The following is a 13,376-nucleotide window of genomic DNA, read 5'->3' as shown; positions in this document are numbered from 1 at the left end:
ATTGAAACTCAGCTTGATAAAAAAAAAACTATGGAAAGTGTATTTTAATTAGATAGTGTTAGCAGTTGCTCCACAGAGACCCATAGCCTTATATGTCTTAATGATCATAATCATCACACTCCATACGTCCAGGCATTGCCGACGTTGATTGATGCACATCTCACCATACCTGCCAATGTTCCTGTCTTCTGTACGTCCCCATCACTCTCCAGTGCTGTCCTCTCTTTTACGAGGCCTTTATACTGGTAGGAACCTCCTGGTTACACCAGCCCACAGGGGATTATTGTGTCCGTCGTGCAGGGAGGGGCTGGGTGGGGAGGGGAGGGTGGGGAGGGGCTGGGTGGGGAGGGTGGGGAGGGGCTGGGTGAGGGCTGGGTGGGGAGGGGCTGGTCACCCCGTGGTGCCCTTATAAAACTCAACGTTTAACCTACTCACGCCGGCTTGTGCCCGCCCTCACAGTCGGGCATATTTGCGGAATACACCACGCCGCCGTTGACCCTGGCCATTGACCGAACAACCCAACGTTCCTACCAGCTCCCTCCGCAGGAATGTGTTAACATTGCCTTCTCAACTCCGTCTTGGCCCTACCTCTTGGTATTTCCCCCTCTGTCCACGTCTCAAAAGATGATGATCCCACAAATCGGTTTCCTCCATGCACTCGTGTGACCGCATTGCTCTAGGCCTAACCGACACCATCCTGCCTTCACCATCTGTTTGTTTCTCACGTTGAATCGTCCGGATTTTGCCACGTCGTCTTCGAGAAATCACATTTCAGCTGCTGGTATTTTACTCTTCTCTCTCCAGTCTGAAAGTCTCACAGCAAAGCAACGTCGTTTAAACAGCTGCACCCATCAGTCTTTAATATCAAGCTTCTCTTCAAACACTGGATGCCTGACAATGTGCTTGCACATGGCCAAAAGTATTATTGGTGCACCTGCTGTTTTTGCAAATATTGTTACATGTCCTGTTCACAAAAAGTGCATTTCATCTCTACAGAAATACAAATCGCTTCACTGTTCTTTGAGCTCAATATATGTTAATAGTGTAAGTGCAAACCGAATATGTTAGGTATATCACTAATGGTATGGAATGAATATAACTTCCCACATATAAACACGAATAAAATGCAGGGCAGTAATTTAATGCCATAGAAAAATAAATACAGTTTGAATATGCTTTCTCTTGTTTACCATTGCAGGATGAAGATGCCTTTGGTCCAATAGAGCATTAAAAAAAATTGTTTTTACAAAAGTGGTTTTATTTTTCATACATTTAAATGAAATGATTTGTTAACTGGACAAAACTGACAGCTGCTGTTTTAGATATGGAAATAAATTTCCTTTACTGTCTTGCTACTCGATTAGAATTTCAAATGGCATCCTATCTCTGCCGTAGATGCTGTTTAGGGCCGACAATGCACTTTTTGTGAACAGGACATGGCCAATGTGAGCGGCTGCTCTTGCCACAATATTGATAACTGCAATTTCCTTAATTAAAACAGTGCAGAGTGCATGGCGACTTACCTTGCATGAATGCACTGTATATACAGTCTTACGAAAGAGCATGATGAAAAATGGTTTTCATAATGCGGTGTTTAAGGTTAATATAATTTGTGTGCATTGAGCAGCGCTCCACAATGCGTTCATAAATATACAACTAATTATACAAAATTGACTGCAATAGTACGTTTAATTTGAATACTTTTCTATATGTGTGACAAAGTAGAACATGTGGAAAGCAGTGTTTTTTTTATTCCATTAAACACAACAGGACTTCAAGAAAATGTAATGAGTTGGCTGCTACAGCTTATCATAAGTAGATGCTAATTAGCAGTGCTTTATCGACATCAATCCGTATTTTTCTTACTGCATACAATAATCAGCGAATATATCACTTTCTTCTTGATGACATTGCTTGTCCACCAAAGATTGAATACATACCACCTGTCGAAAAAATATCATTTGTGAAGAGTTAGAAGAGGTGTATTTGCTAGTTCATGCACAAATGACTGAAGTCTAAAATTCCTACATGTAAATTATATATATATATATATCTAAATGATAAGTAATAACGTGGCAGTCCATCACATCAATTGATGACGTTGTGGGGCTTTTTGCCATGTGGCTGACAATGTTAATTGCTATGTTTGTTGCTGAAACAACAGCCTTGTAAATTTGAATGTAAATTGAAAATCTATGTTGCTGTGACTGCTTGCAATTATAGCCGCTTTAGGGCTTGACACATGTGGCAGGCACACATTTAGACTGAGGGTTGAGGTTTGTCATTGTCTCTCATTAGATCAGGCCAAAGGCTGTGTCCTTCATGTTATTTCACACAGACGTTTTGAAATATCAATTTACCATTTTTGTGAAAACTCAGAACCACGGATACCTGAATTGTAAATGCTATAAAAATGAATTGCCAAATGCTAAAGGGAAAATGACACTTCACTGAATCGTTTTTGGAAAGATTCTCCTTTAGTTATATTGCTGGCTAAATACTGGGAGTTTAAAAAGATGGACCCAATTTCAAAGCAGTATATTTCACGATGGCAACATGTTACAATTACACAAACGTTACAAACGGTTCAATGAGTTATCAAGTTTTACTAACCATTTTATAAATGCTCTATGTGCCCTCCACCTGCTGTACGGACAACATCGAGACGATAGTTGAATTCGTCCCAAACGCCTCTCCTCATGTTTTCCTCTGAGGTGCGTGATCGCCCTGTGCTCATCCCCAAATTGTCGGTACCAACGACGAATGTTCTTTGACATTGGCGGATCAATGCCAAAACGCCGTTGAAACGCACGCTGCACCGCAATTACGGATTCAGTCTTGCTGAACTGCAGAACGCAATACGCCTTTTGTTGTGGGGTCACCATCTTGCAAATGACTGAGGATAGGGGCTGTTTGTGCGCTGGGAGAGGCATCTAGCAGTAATCATTTGAAACTCTATGCCCCCGCTCTCTCTATGCCCCGCCCTCTCTATGCCCCGCCCTCTATATGCCCCACCCTTTCAAGTGGTAAGAGTTGCATTCATGGGCGGTTCGTGGTTTCAGAGATATAGCGATTTCAAATCGGGTCCATCTTTTTCAAACACCCTGTACTTCCTTCAGTGGAAAAACTAAATGAAATTGCTGAGGGTGATGCACCTTGCATTACAGGAAATGAGTGTTGGACATCATTTGAAATGGTTATACATCATTTGTAAAAATGTATTCCGAGTGTAAATGCTGACCTGTGGACACAGTCATGTTAAACTATGCATACAATACATGTCTAGTTACATCGTCCTTGCTACAATAGAGGCATTCTCACATGTTAATAGCAATCGGTGGTTTATGGGCTATTGATGGATTGGCAAGGAACTATTTTGTCGGATGAATGAAAGCCCTATATGAATAAATTTAGAAACAGCCCACTGTAATAGGCTATAGCACAACACAGAACGAAAGTAGAAGTATCCAAAATGACCTCGATCAATGTTATTTAGCTGATTTAGACCATCAATGGTGTTAACAAAAATTGCATTTGTCTAAAATAAAAGTGGGAATAGTGTAATGTAATTTTACCGTAGTTATCCATATTCACACTAAGTATTTAGTCCTAGGTCATTGCATGCAGAACTTTATGTGCATTTTCAAAATGTTTTACAATTCTCTGGCTTAGAGCAATGGTGCATTGCGCTATAAATGCGGTCATCTGAGTTATATTCCTGGCCATGGCTAAAATCAGTGGCGCATGGCATCTGAACGACTTGCACTTGGGCATCCTTCCATTGACCATCCTGTATTGACCAGCGTGGTGAAGTATGACCACTTCCCACAATTCGTGCAGGATTGTGATGTCTGTTCGGTGAGTTTTGCTTCACATACCGTTCATTTGAATCATCAACAAAAGTGCTTGCTCTTCATATGGCCAATGAATTGAATACGTAAATACACTTTAAAATTGGTAGCTCATAAGTATATATTTTTTCCATTACAAATTCATACGCAACTATCTGTTGCCTCCTCAGGTGGTAAGTGAACTATCTGATCTTGGGCCCATGGGCCAAGACCTGAGTCCATTTACCTTCCCGGATTTATTTCACTGCCTTTTTCACCAAATCACTCAGAATGCACCCGACCTTGTCAGATCTCAGAAGTTAATCAGGGCTGAGCCTGGATAGTGCTTGGATGGATGGCCACAGTGCACACATTGTCTAAGCACTTTGGGGGGGGGGGTCTATACGGTGGTGGGCATCAGAGGGCACTGCAGCAACATCTATCATTGTGCTGTACCTCTATGCAACAATGTCCACGCTCCCCGCACTTGACCAACTCGCTCTGACCAGTGCAGTGAAGTATGGTCAAATAACATCTTAGACTCGCATGGCGTGGGGAGGCGCTCATCCAGCAGTTACTTGATAAAAGGGATGTACATGGTTGTTTGGTACATCGATTTACGGATAACAAAGTGCACTGAAAAGATCATTACCTATGTATTACATATCTATTAATTTTGGTTAATCAGGTATTTGCTGCCAAAATATGGTTGGTTTTATAACCGGGGCTTAATATACGGACACATTTTGTTCGGTTTTACGTTGTCACACATGCCCATAAATGAAATTAAAGATGGTCTTGAAATGCAACACTGCATTTCATACATTATAACTAGCATTTGACGATTTTTTTGGAATAAAAATTCCCAACAGGATGTGATTAGTTCACGAGCTAAGATTGTCACGAGATGCATGCCAATCTTACCTTTTAAAAATAAAATCCCATGTGCATTTGGTATTACAGTTAAGATTAGACCCGAGTATACTCACAGCAGCCACCAAGAAGATCAACAATAAACATACTAGGACTAAAATACTATTCATAATCAACGTTTTTTGGGTTTAGATCGCGTTATTTATAAATGTGTCGTAACCCTCCACCACCCGACACGGCCAATCAGTAAAAAAGTGTCACGTTGACAAAAGACAAATAGTTCACTGCTTTAGCCCACCGGTGTGTTCAATTTCTATTTGTTCACACCTATAACTTGGTGCCCATTTATACACATGTGTGCTGTAGTCGAAGCCGATCTAGTATTTATGACAATAGGGATTTAGGGAGAGGTGTATTTTATGAATGCTCCAGTTTTATGCCTTGGGCTGCAGGAAAACGGGTGTCTTACAGAAAATCGAGCCGTTACTGAGAAAAAGAGCTGAGAATGGAAAACTTGACGTCTAACTGCAATCCCTGAACCTGAGAGTAAGTAGCGTGTGGTGGAGCCATTCACAAGCCTTTCGTGAGCAGGGTAAGGTTGTCAATGTTATTAGTTTCACATTGATGCAACCAATGACAATGATACATTGTTGTTGGTGGCATCAACACAGGAATCACACACGTAGACATTTCACGACTGTAAAGTATTTCCTGGTTGTTGAACTTTCATGAGGACAGGCATCCTAGGCCTTGGCTACCATAGTAAATATCATGGGTGACCAAACGTCCTGACTCTGAGCCACATACCAAACACTTCATATGTGCATCTCGGGTCACATGGGGTGGACACACGATTATGCAGCCTTTAAGTCAAAAAAGATATATTCTCTACAAAGCATACAACCAAACATCTGGTTGAGACATGATATTTATATATTTCCTCTCTGGTAATTTTTTAAAATCTAGGTGCTGTCCAAGCTGATTTAAATTTAACTTTTTATGTCTGAAATGATTATATTTTAAGGTGGTATACCTGCAGTGTGACTGATAATTTAATTGCTAATGATGTAAAAGTTTATAAAATGCAACAGAGCGTGGCACAAAGTGGATACTATTTTATCAAGCTGATGTCTGCCAACCTCTGTACCCATAATATTAATGACCAAACATTTACTGGCAGCATGCTCAAAATGTATACATTAAGCAATGCTGTCGGGATCCCAGTAATTGAGACCGTTAGCAAAATCTTCCACAATTCTATTTGGTTATCATATATTAGGGCTGACTAGACTTCTGTTTGTTTACGTCTCGGTCTCAACCTTGGGCTGGACACACTATATTCAATCGTCATCATCCAACTTTGTGAAGAATAGAATTTCAGTATGACAGGTCCCTCCAATAAAATTCCAAAAGCACCTTCACTAACATTGCCTTCCTTAATGATGGGTACTATGGTGACAGGTCTAAAGATTATAATACATCAACAGTGACTGACAGTGGGTTGGTTTTGATTATTGCTCTTTACGTAAAGGTGCAGCCCTGCAATTGATTGCTCACGACACTGCTGGAAGTAGGGTCTCTATTCGAGGGAGCTCTCGGAAGTCCTTCTGGAGGGTATTTGGCCTACTCTTTCATTGTGTACAAACATCCTAGAAGAGGTGGGAGTACCCACCTGCTTACCCTCACGATACACAGCCTGCTGAAGGACGAATTATGGTACACACGTACTGCTAGGTTCGACAAGAGGCAGAGGGATTTGGGAAACGTACTGTAATACAAACGTAATTCGACTTTACTCGAAAAGAAACGTCAAAGTATGCGTAACTTTACTGGTGTTAAACTCACATGGCATGCATGTTGGTAAAATAACAATCGCAATTAGACATTCAATGTTCATTTCCTTTTACCAGGAAAGAGCGTATCAAGATAGAGTTTTTCCTTAGCAAGGATACCTGCGCAATCTATACAAGGAATAGATCGCTATTTGCTAAGTAGTTGCTACGTTGTGGGGGTTTCTTTTAGTATTATCTGTGTATGGAACTTGATCATTGATTTGCAGCGTTGTAGGATGCAAATGCATGAATGATGCTATATAAAACTTAATTATTATTTATTTTCAAATTTATAGTTTGGGCGATACTACCTTGACCAACAATACAGTCGTAGGTCTTCAACTGTCCACATCATAGCAGATGGTGTGCTTTACTCATATCCTGCAGAAATACTTAAGTGGGATCATGAATTGGACCACTGCGTGAGTAAAAAACGACTCTTTTGAAAGTAAGCTCATCACTAAGCTATCTGGTCACGATCACATACCTGTCAACCCCTTATCAGTGCCTAGCTTATTACAGACCAATTCAGACTTTATTGGTTACCCTGTGCCCTTATAAATCTCAATGTTCGCCCTACAAAGTCCCATCACAAGAGAGAAACACAAATAAATAGACACTTTTTTTTTGCCCGTATTGAAACGGCTGTACGCCGTATGGACCTGCACACTCAATTCCCTTACACAAGAATACGAGTCAACCGCATGAGTTCAGTTTTTTCAGTTTTTCCATTTATTAGGTATAGCCCTGTGAGCCATGCGGCTCTTGACTCGGGTGCAACCGCAACAAAACAAAAACACGAACAACATCTTAAAGTGACTATACATAACAGATATGCTACCAACGCGAAGGCAAACAATCGTTTACCTGTGTCTCCTTGATTGTGCAGCACAGCTCAAAAAAGCTCCTGTATCCAGGAACAAAGAAGGAAAGTTCTAAAGTCTGAACACTATTAAGCCGGAAGACTGGAAGTTTGGACCCTATCTTTGGAAAGTTAAACACACTGACAGCATTACCTTTGTTTTGTGGTAATGTTTATTCAAAAACATCATGCATATTAACTACAGTCTTAAATGAAAAAAACCCCACCCCTGGTTAGAGTGGAATGATGATGTGGAGTAGTAGATGAGAGGCTGAAATGTCATGACCCTAATATAAAAAAACAACCCTAACTTTAACCATTGACGGCCTGGACATTTGGAGTGCCGTCAGATAACATAACATAACCCTTTATACATTTTCTTCTTAAAACCAAGACTGACTGATGCTTACACATTTACATTCAAGATTTGAAAAATATTTGCAGGGTAAATATGTTCATATCAAATTCTCCGTATGGGCAGTAAAGGCGTACAGATGCATTCATTCACTGGTTAATTTGTATTATTAATCTCACGATAAATGCATTGCATCACGTAAGAATCTATGTTTTTTGCCATTTGCATTTTATGTAATGGCATCACATGATTCCAGTGGCCACTATCTGCTGCTAAATTTCAGCAACGTCAAAAATGTCATATTTTTCAATAAAATGTTTCCATGAATCGTGAGAACTCGTTGAATTGTTGTGGGTTGGGGTATATGCATATGCATATGCGGTATCTTGCATATGTTTTCCATTCATTATAATGGTCATACAGTCAAATGTGTCTAGTTTGCATTACATTGTTATCTTCAAATTGAGTTCTACATTGTTTCTTTTAATCGTACCAGAGCCATATGCATTTACGTCCTCCGCTGAGCGGACAAACCGCCACTCTATTTAATTCCGCTCATATCGCGTTGAATCTCCCACCACGCGAGCACGTCACGTAGTGGGCTCTTGTTCAGAGTGGTCCCCTACTGCAGGTAATGTTCGCTCTAATAAGGTTAGTCATTCTTAAGGGACATTTAAAGACAGTTTCGTGCTTGAAGAATAAGTTTATACATGCACAGCTGTCATGTCAATCCACTGCTGGATGACGGCCTCCTCACGTGGTGCAGGTTGCGGTGGTTATTGGACCATACTTCCCCACGCGAAAAGCAATAGAAAGTACAATACAGTACAAAACATCATTTGTATTCACTCCCTCTGCTGCCCATCACATGACCCTGCAGTTACCCATGCCAACCTAGCATCATTCTTGGTGGTCACCCATCCAAGCACTATCCGAACTCAACCCTCCTGCTTAGCTTATGAAATCTGGACTGGAAGTAATTTACAATGCATACTTCTGTGTTTAAGACCTGTTGCCTTTCGTAAATGTAGGACAAGCACAAACCTAAACAAACACATTTCATATGTGACGTGCACAAAACCAGCAAGAAGTGCCATTTAATGATATCCATTGCTCAAGAAAGGTTCCATTTGTGTAGGTTCATAAATGCTGTGTCTGTGGTCAGAAAGCTTAAAAACGGTGTACACAGCACGCTGAGAAGAACTCGATATAAAATGTATGCTCTCACAGACGGTTGAGTGTTGGATGTCCGATGATGCATTACATTTTAGAAGCGAACATTTCATGCAACAAGCGTGCGTGGATTTCCTTTGTTTGACATTACTGTGAAGCACTCAATTTGTTGCTGTTTGGTTTAAGAAGTCTGTATTTGATTTATTACATATCTCCTGGAACAGTTTTTTTAAAATATACATGTAGTAACATATAATGGGTCACACAGGCACCGAGCGCCAGTTACTGATAAGAGAGGGCAACTGGGAGTGTACTAGCCCTCTCTGCCAGCAGGGTATGCTATGTCATGGAAAGGGTCCCGAGGGGAGCATGGTTCTGGTGGCTGGCAGAGAGTGGGCATCTGAGGACGTGGAAGCCCGGTTGGCTGGCGCGGGCACGTGACAGGACAGGGTAAGGTTGTTGGCCAAAGGTGATAGAAGGGACACGTGGTGTAGGCCCAGAACCCTCTGGTGAGGTCCAGAAGGGGGCGTGGCTGAGAGCGGAGCCAGGCCACGCTGGGGGGCATAAAAGGGAGGTCCGGGGCCGCATCGGGGCTGTCTGCTGAAATGGAACCTGCCGTGCTACGGCTTCTCCTCGGTCTCCGGTCTTCGTGCTCGGCATCATGGGTCAGGCAGTGTGCCCACTGACCTGACCCATTTATATAGTTACCGTGTGGTGGCTACCGGTTATGTAGTTATCCCGTTGTGGTTACTGGTTATGTAGTTACCCCGTTGTGGTCATAGAATAAATGTGTTGCTTCATGAATTAGTGTGTCTCTCAAGTGAACCCACTACATATAGATTGATTGAATTTATTCCGAGTTTTACCAATAATTATTGGTGTATTTCCTATTCATATCAATGACCAATCTCATCTGTGTTGCTTGGAATGGCAAACAGCTAATTGTGTGTGTACAGGGCAAACAATTGCATTGACAGTGTAACTTTTACTTTATTTACAATGATAATTTATTCTCCACGCAATTATTTCACGGACAAATAACGGTGACTCTGAGTTCAGTGTTACTCGAAAAGCCAGGTGATAGAGGAGGGCCTTAAGTGTCTCTTCTGATGAGCTTTAGATTGAATGCTGTGAATGTGCAGTGGGACGGCGTTGCAGAAAGTGGGGTTGCCAAGGAGATACTGGCGCCTGGTGGGTTGATGGTCTTGTTCTTTGATATAGAGAGGGGGTTGTGAGTCACACTGTGGAGAGTTCTTAGATGAGCTGTAGTGCAGTGGCGACAGAAGCCGATGAAAGATGCAGTTAACTACTGTAAGTAGAGGCGATGTTGTATCCGACCCTGCTGGCAATAGAGAAGCCAGTGGAGGGAGCAGAGGGAGGTGAGGAAACCAGACGAGAGTGGTAGGCTCGGGTAACGATGCGGGCGAGATGTTTTGCAACCTTTGGAGTTTGTTGCGGTGACTTGGTAAGTACTGTTTTGCCCTCCCTTTGATGTTTCCGCTGTATTCTTTACTCTTGAAAAAAATGCTTTTAAAATGAAGAGAACGAACAAGGACCGAGTTAAAGTAGGCGAGATCTGACTGTGCTGCATGCAAGGGTGTTGTTGGCAATGTCAGTGACGAGAAGCCAATGCAGGTCTGCGAGCACTGGACGGACATTGTCGGATCTTGCAGTACTCGTCACGACACATGCCAGAGAATTTTGTACACGCTGCAACTTGGTAATGTTTTTTTTCAGATGTTCCGTAGCATAGTGAGTTGCAATAATCGAGCCTAGTCAATATTATGCTACACGCCACCGTGTTTGGCTTTGTCATCTTGAGCTCCAGGCCCCATCAAGCCTATGGCTCAAAACCCGAGTTAGTCCTGATCTGCTACAACCAGGTATGCCTCTTCCATGTGCATTCCAGCTTCATTCTGTGGTTCATTCGAATAGCAAGCAAAAAAACCCCGGGTGTGTCGGAAGTAGATTACGCAGGTCCCTGAGGTGTTAGTTGGAACATCTGTTGTGGTTAGCTGGCGAAGGATAAGGTGGAGTTGAGAGTGACGCCCAGGATCTTGATGTGGTGAAAGGGAGCGTGGACATGGTGAGATGATGTCTGATGCCGACCAGGGTGGTTTAGATTGGAAGCATTCAAGGAGATGTCGTGAGCTGATAAGCGTTGCTGCCGGAGCGGTGGTGCACTCCAAGAGCCTCTCGAATCCAGAGGCAGCATTGGAATCAATGGAGAAGAGTAGGGTGTCATCTGCATATACATTTTTTTTCATTTTTCATTATATGCCAGGTAACCTTTGATAGCTTGTATTCTTAGGAACAACAATATAAAAATGATGGAAATGTGAAGGTTTTTTTGCGTACGTCTCGGTTATCAGGCACAAAGGACACAGAATCTTATATTTTCACTATTGTATTCTATCTTTACTGGCAACAATAGTGAGCTGAGAGTGAATAGATGATTTGAAGGGGTCGGTGGGGTGGGGATTTCTACGTGGGAGTTGTATCACAGGCCTGGGAACCAACGATAAATCTAGAAAATGTCAATGGTACATCGCGAACAAGATGTGTAGGAGGGCCTGTGACCAAGACATGCTTTAGAATGTTCTCCAAGAGTCCGGTGATCAAAGGAATGACCTAAGAGCAGTTGTTGGGGATCTTGTGTGGGCAGATCTTGGAGGTCGCGTGTCTACTGCGCAACAGCTACGGAATCTAACAGAGGCTGTAAAGTGTTTGGCAAAGAGGTGCAGTGGTGGTGGCATCAGTGGGCTTTGGCCACGGTGACTTCTCGATCTCGGTCGCGTGCGCGTATTCCTAGCGACACTTGGTGGCATACGCGCACGTGCGCAGTGTGTTTACGACGCCAGTGTGCTCAGACGGGAGCAGCATCGCCGCAGCTGCCGCTGCCGCTGCAAATCCCATATCTCGCTCGCAGCTTTGGTTGCTGTTTTGGATTCTGGAGAGCCAGCGCAGGACCCAGTTAGCCCAAGGGGGAGGACGGGAGGGGCGTGGGGGGGTGGGCAGGGGGAAGAAATGTGGGGAGGGTTTTGTGGGGGTGGCGCGGTGTTGAATGCTGATGGGGTTGCCGGCGGGTATTGATCTTAATCCACTGTGTGGTGGCAAATGAGTGCGGGCGTGCTGCGTGTTCTCGCTGGCGCCTGCTGCACACACCGACCGGGGGAAGCTCGCAAACTGTTCCGCACAGCGTAAGTCTCCGGGATTCTGCCCCCATAACCTTGTACGTATGCGGAGGAGCGTGCATTTCTTATGCATGCATATATATTTTTTACGTGTGTGTGTGTGTATATATGTAAAATAACCCATTTCCGTGATTTGTAAAAGGAGTATGTTGTGGTCGATGCGCGCGTTATCAACCACAAAAGGGAGTGAATAGTAGATGCTGCGTCATGGCTCGCACTTCAGCTGCCCGCTGTTGGACAGCACTTTGCATGCGCGGTTTCACAGAGCTCGTTGTTACTCCCATCAGTGTTACCTCCTTGTCCGGCTCGTGATTGTGTGAACATCTATTAAAGGAGGTATGCGGAGTGTAGTTATTTGGATGCAAAGGGACGATTTAAGACGTGTCTATTTCTGTGCGCACATCTTTACATTACCAAGACAGAGTATAAAAACTAGGCGGGCTCAGGTTGTATTTAATGCCATCTGCGCGTACTTTACTTGATACACCGCGAGCTTGATGCGAGCCACGTGTAGGAACTGTTACATATTCACGCAGTTGTGTCTTTTTCTCCTCTCAAGGGTAACAAATGTTCCCAATGAGTACGTGCCCACCTGCGTGAGAGTAATCTGAAAGGGACTGCTATGTGTTGAATAATGCATGCGAGTTGCACTCCGTGCCATCGTACCTGTGGGCACAGGGTCGCTTCTTTCCTGCGCGAGAGTTCCATTTGTCCACCACTGTCGTGTCATCTTTGCTTTGGTCACCGGCCTCTTGGAGAACATTACGCCGGTTGCGCACTGTCGGTGGAAAGGGGCCGCGCTAATGTCAGAAGAAACACGAAACGTTTTTGTTCAACACGTTGACCCTTGTTCCCGGTGTGCATATAAATTGTATGAAGACGTACGAACAACTGATCAAAGGGCATAACCGCACTCCACGATAGTGCAGTATATATCGGTTATCTTTTTTTAGGCAGATTAGCACGGTTCAGTTTTCAGTTTCAGTTTTCATTTATTTGGTATAGCCCTGTGAGCCATTCGGCTCTTTGGCTACGTACTGTGTGAAATAAGTTCAACGTAGATATACACACACGCACGTGTCAAGTAACTGTAACTATTTTGATGGGAATTAAATAGTTTATATAAAATAACATCTTAAAACCTTTTTTCAAACTGCATTTGATCAGCGTGGCGAAGTATGGTCAAACAACCCCCCATTACTGACACGGCTTTGGGGAGGCTTTCATTCGGCCGTGGCTTGACAATGGCCTGATATC

General features: G+C 43.1%; 1 protein-coding gene across 3 annotated transcripts in view; it reads left to right on the top strand.

The window, feature by feature from the left end:
* The first annotated feature begins 11,983 nt into the window (after positions 1–11,983).
* LOC133346003 (acid-sensing ion channel 1-like) overlaps positions 11,984–13,376 on the top strand; it is a 193,239-nt gene continuing 191,846 nt past the window's right edge. For 2 of the 3 annotated variants that reach the window (XM_061557239.1, XM_061557238.1), the window contains exon 1: positions 11,984–12,157. The gene's annotated coding sequence lies outside the window, so the exon portion shown is untranslated. The remainder of the gene's footprint in view (positions 12,158–13,376) is intronic. The other variant, XM_061557241.1, reaches the window with a different exon arrangement.

This window comes from Lethenteron reissneri, chromosome 23 (assembly GCF_015708825.2).
Source record: "Lethenteron reissneri isolate LAM-NWPU_2019-01 chromosome 23, ASM1570882v1, whole genome shotgun sequence".
Classification (NCBI taxonomy): domain Eukaryota; kingdom Metazoa; phylum Chordata; class Hyperoartia; order Petromyzontiformes; family Petromyzontidae; genus Lethenteron; species Lethenteron reissneri.
Note: the sequence above shows the minus strand (reverse complement) of the source record. Positions and strands in the feature narration are given on the sequence as shown.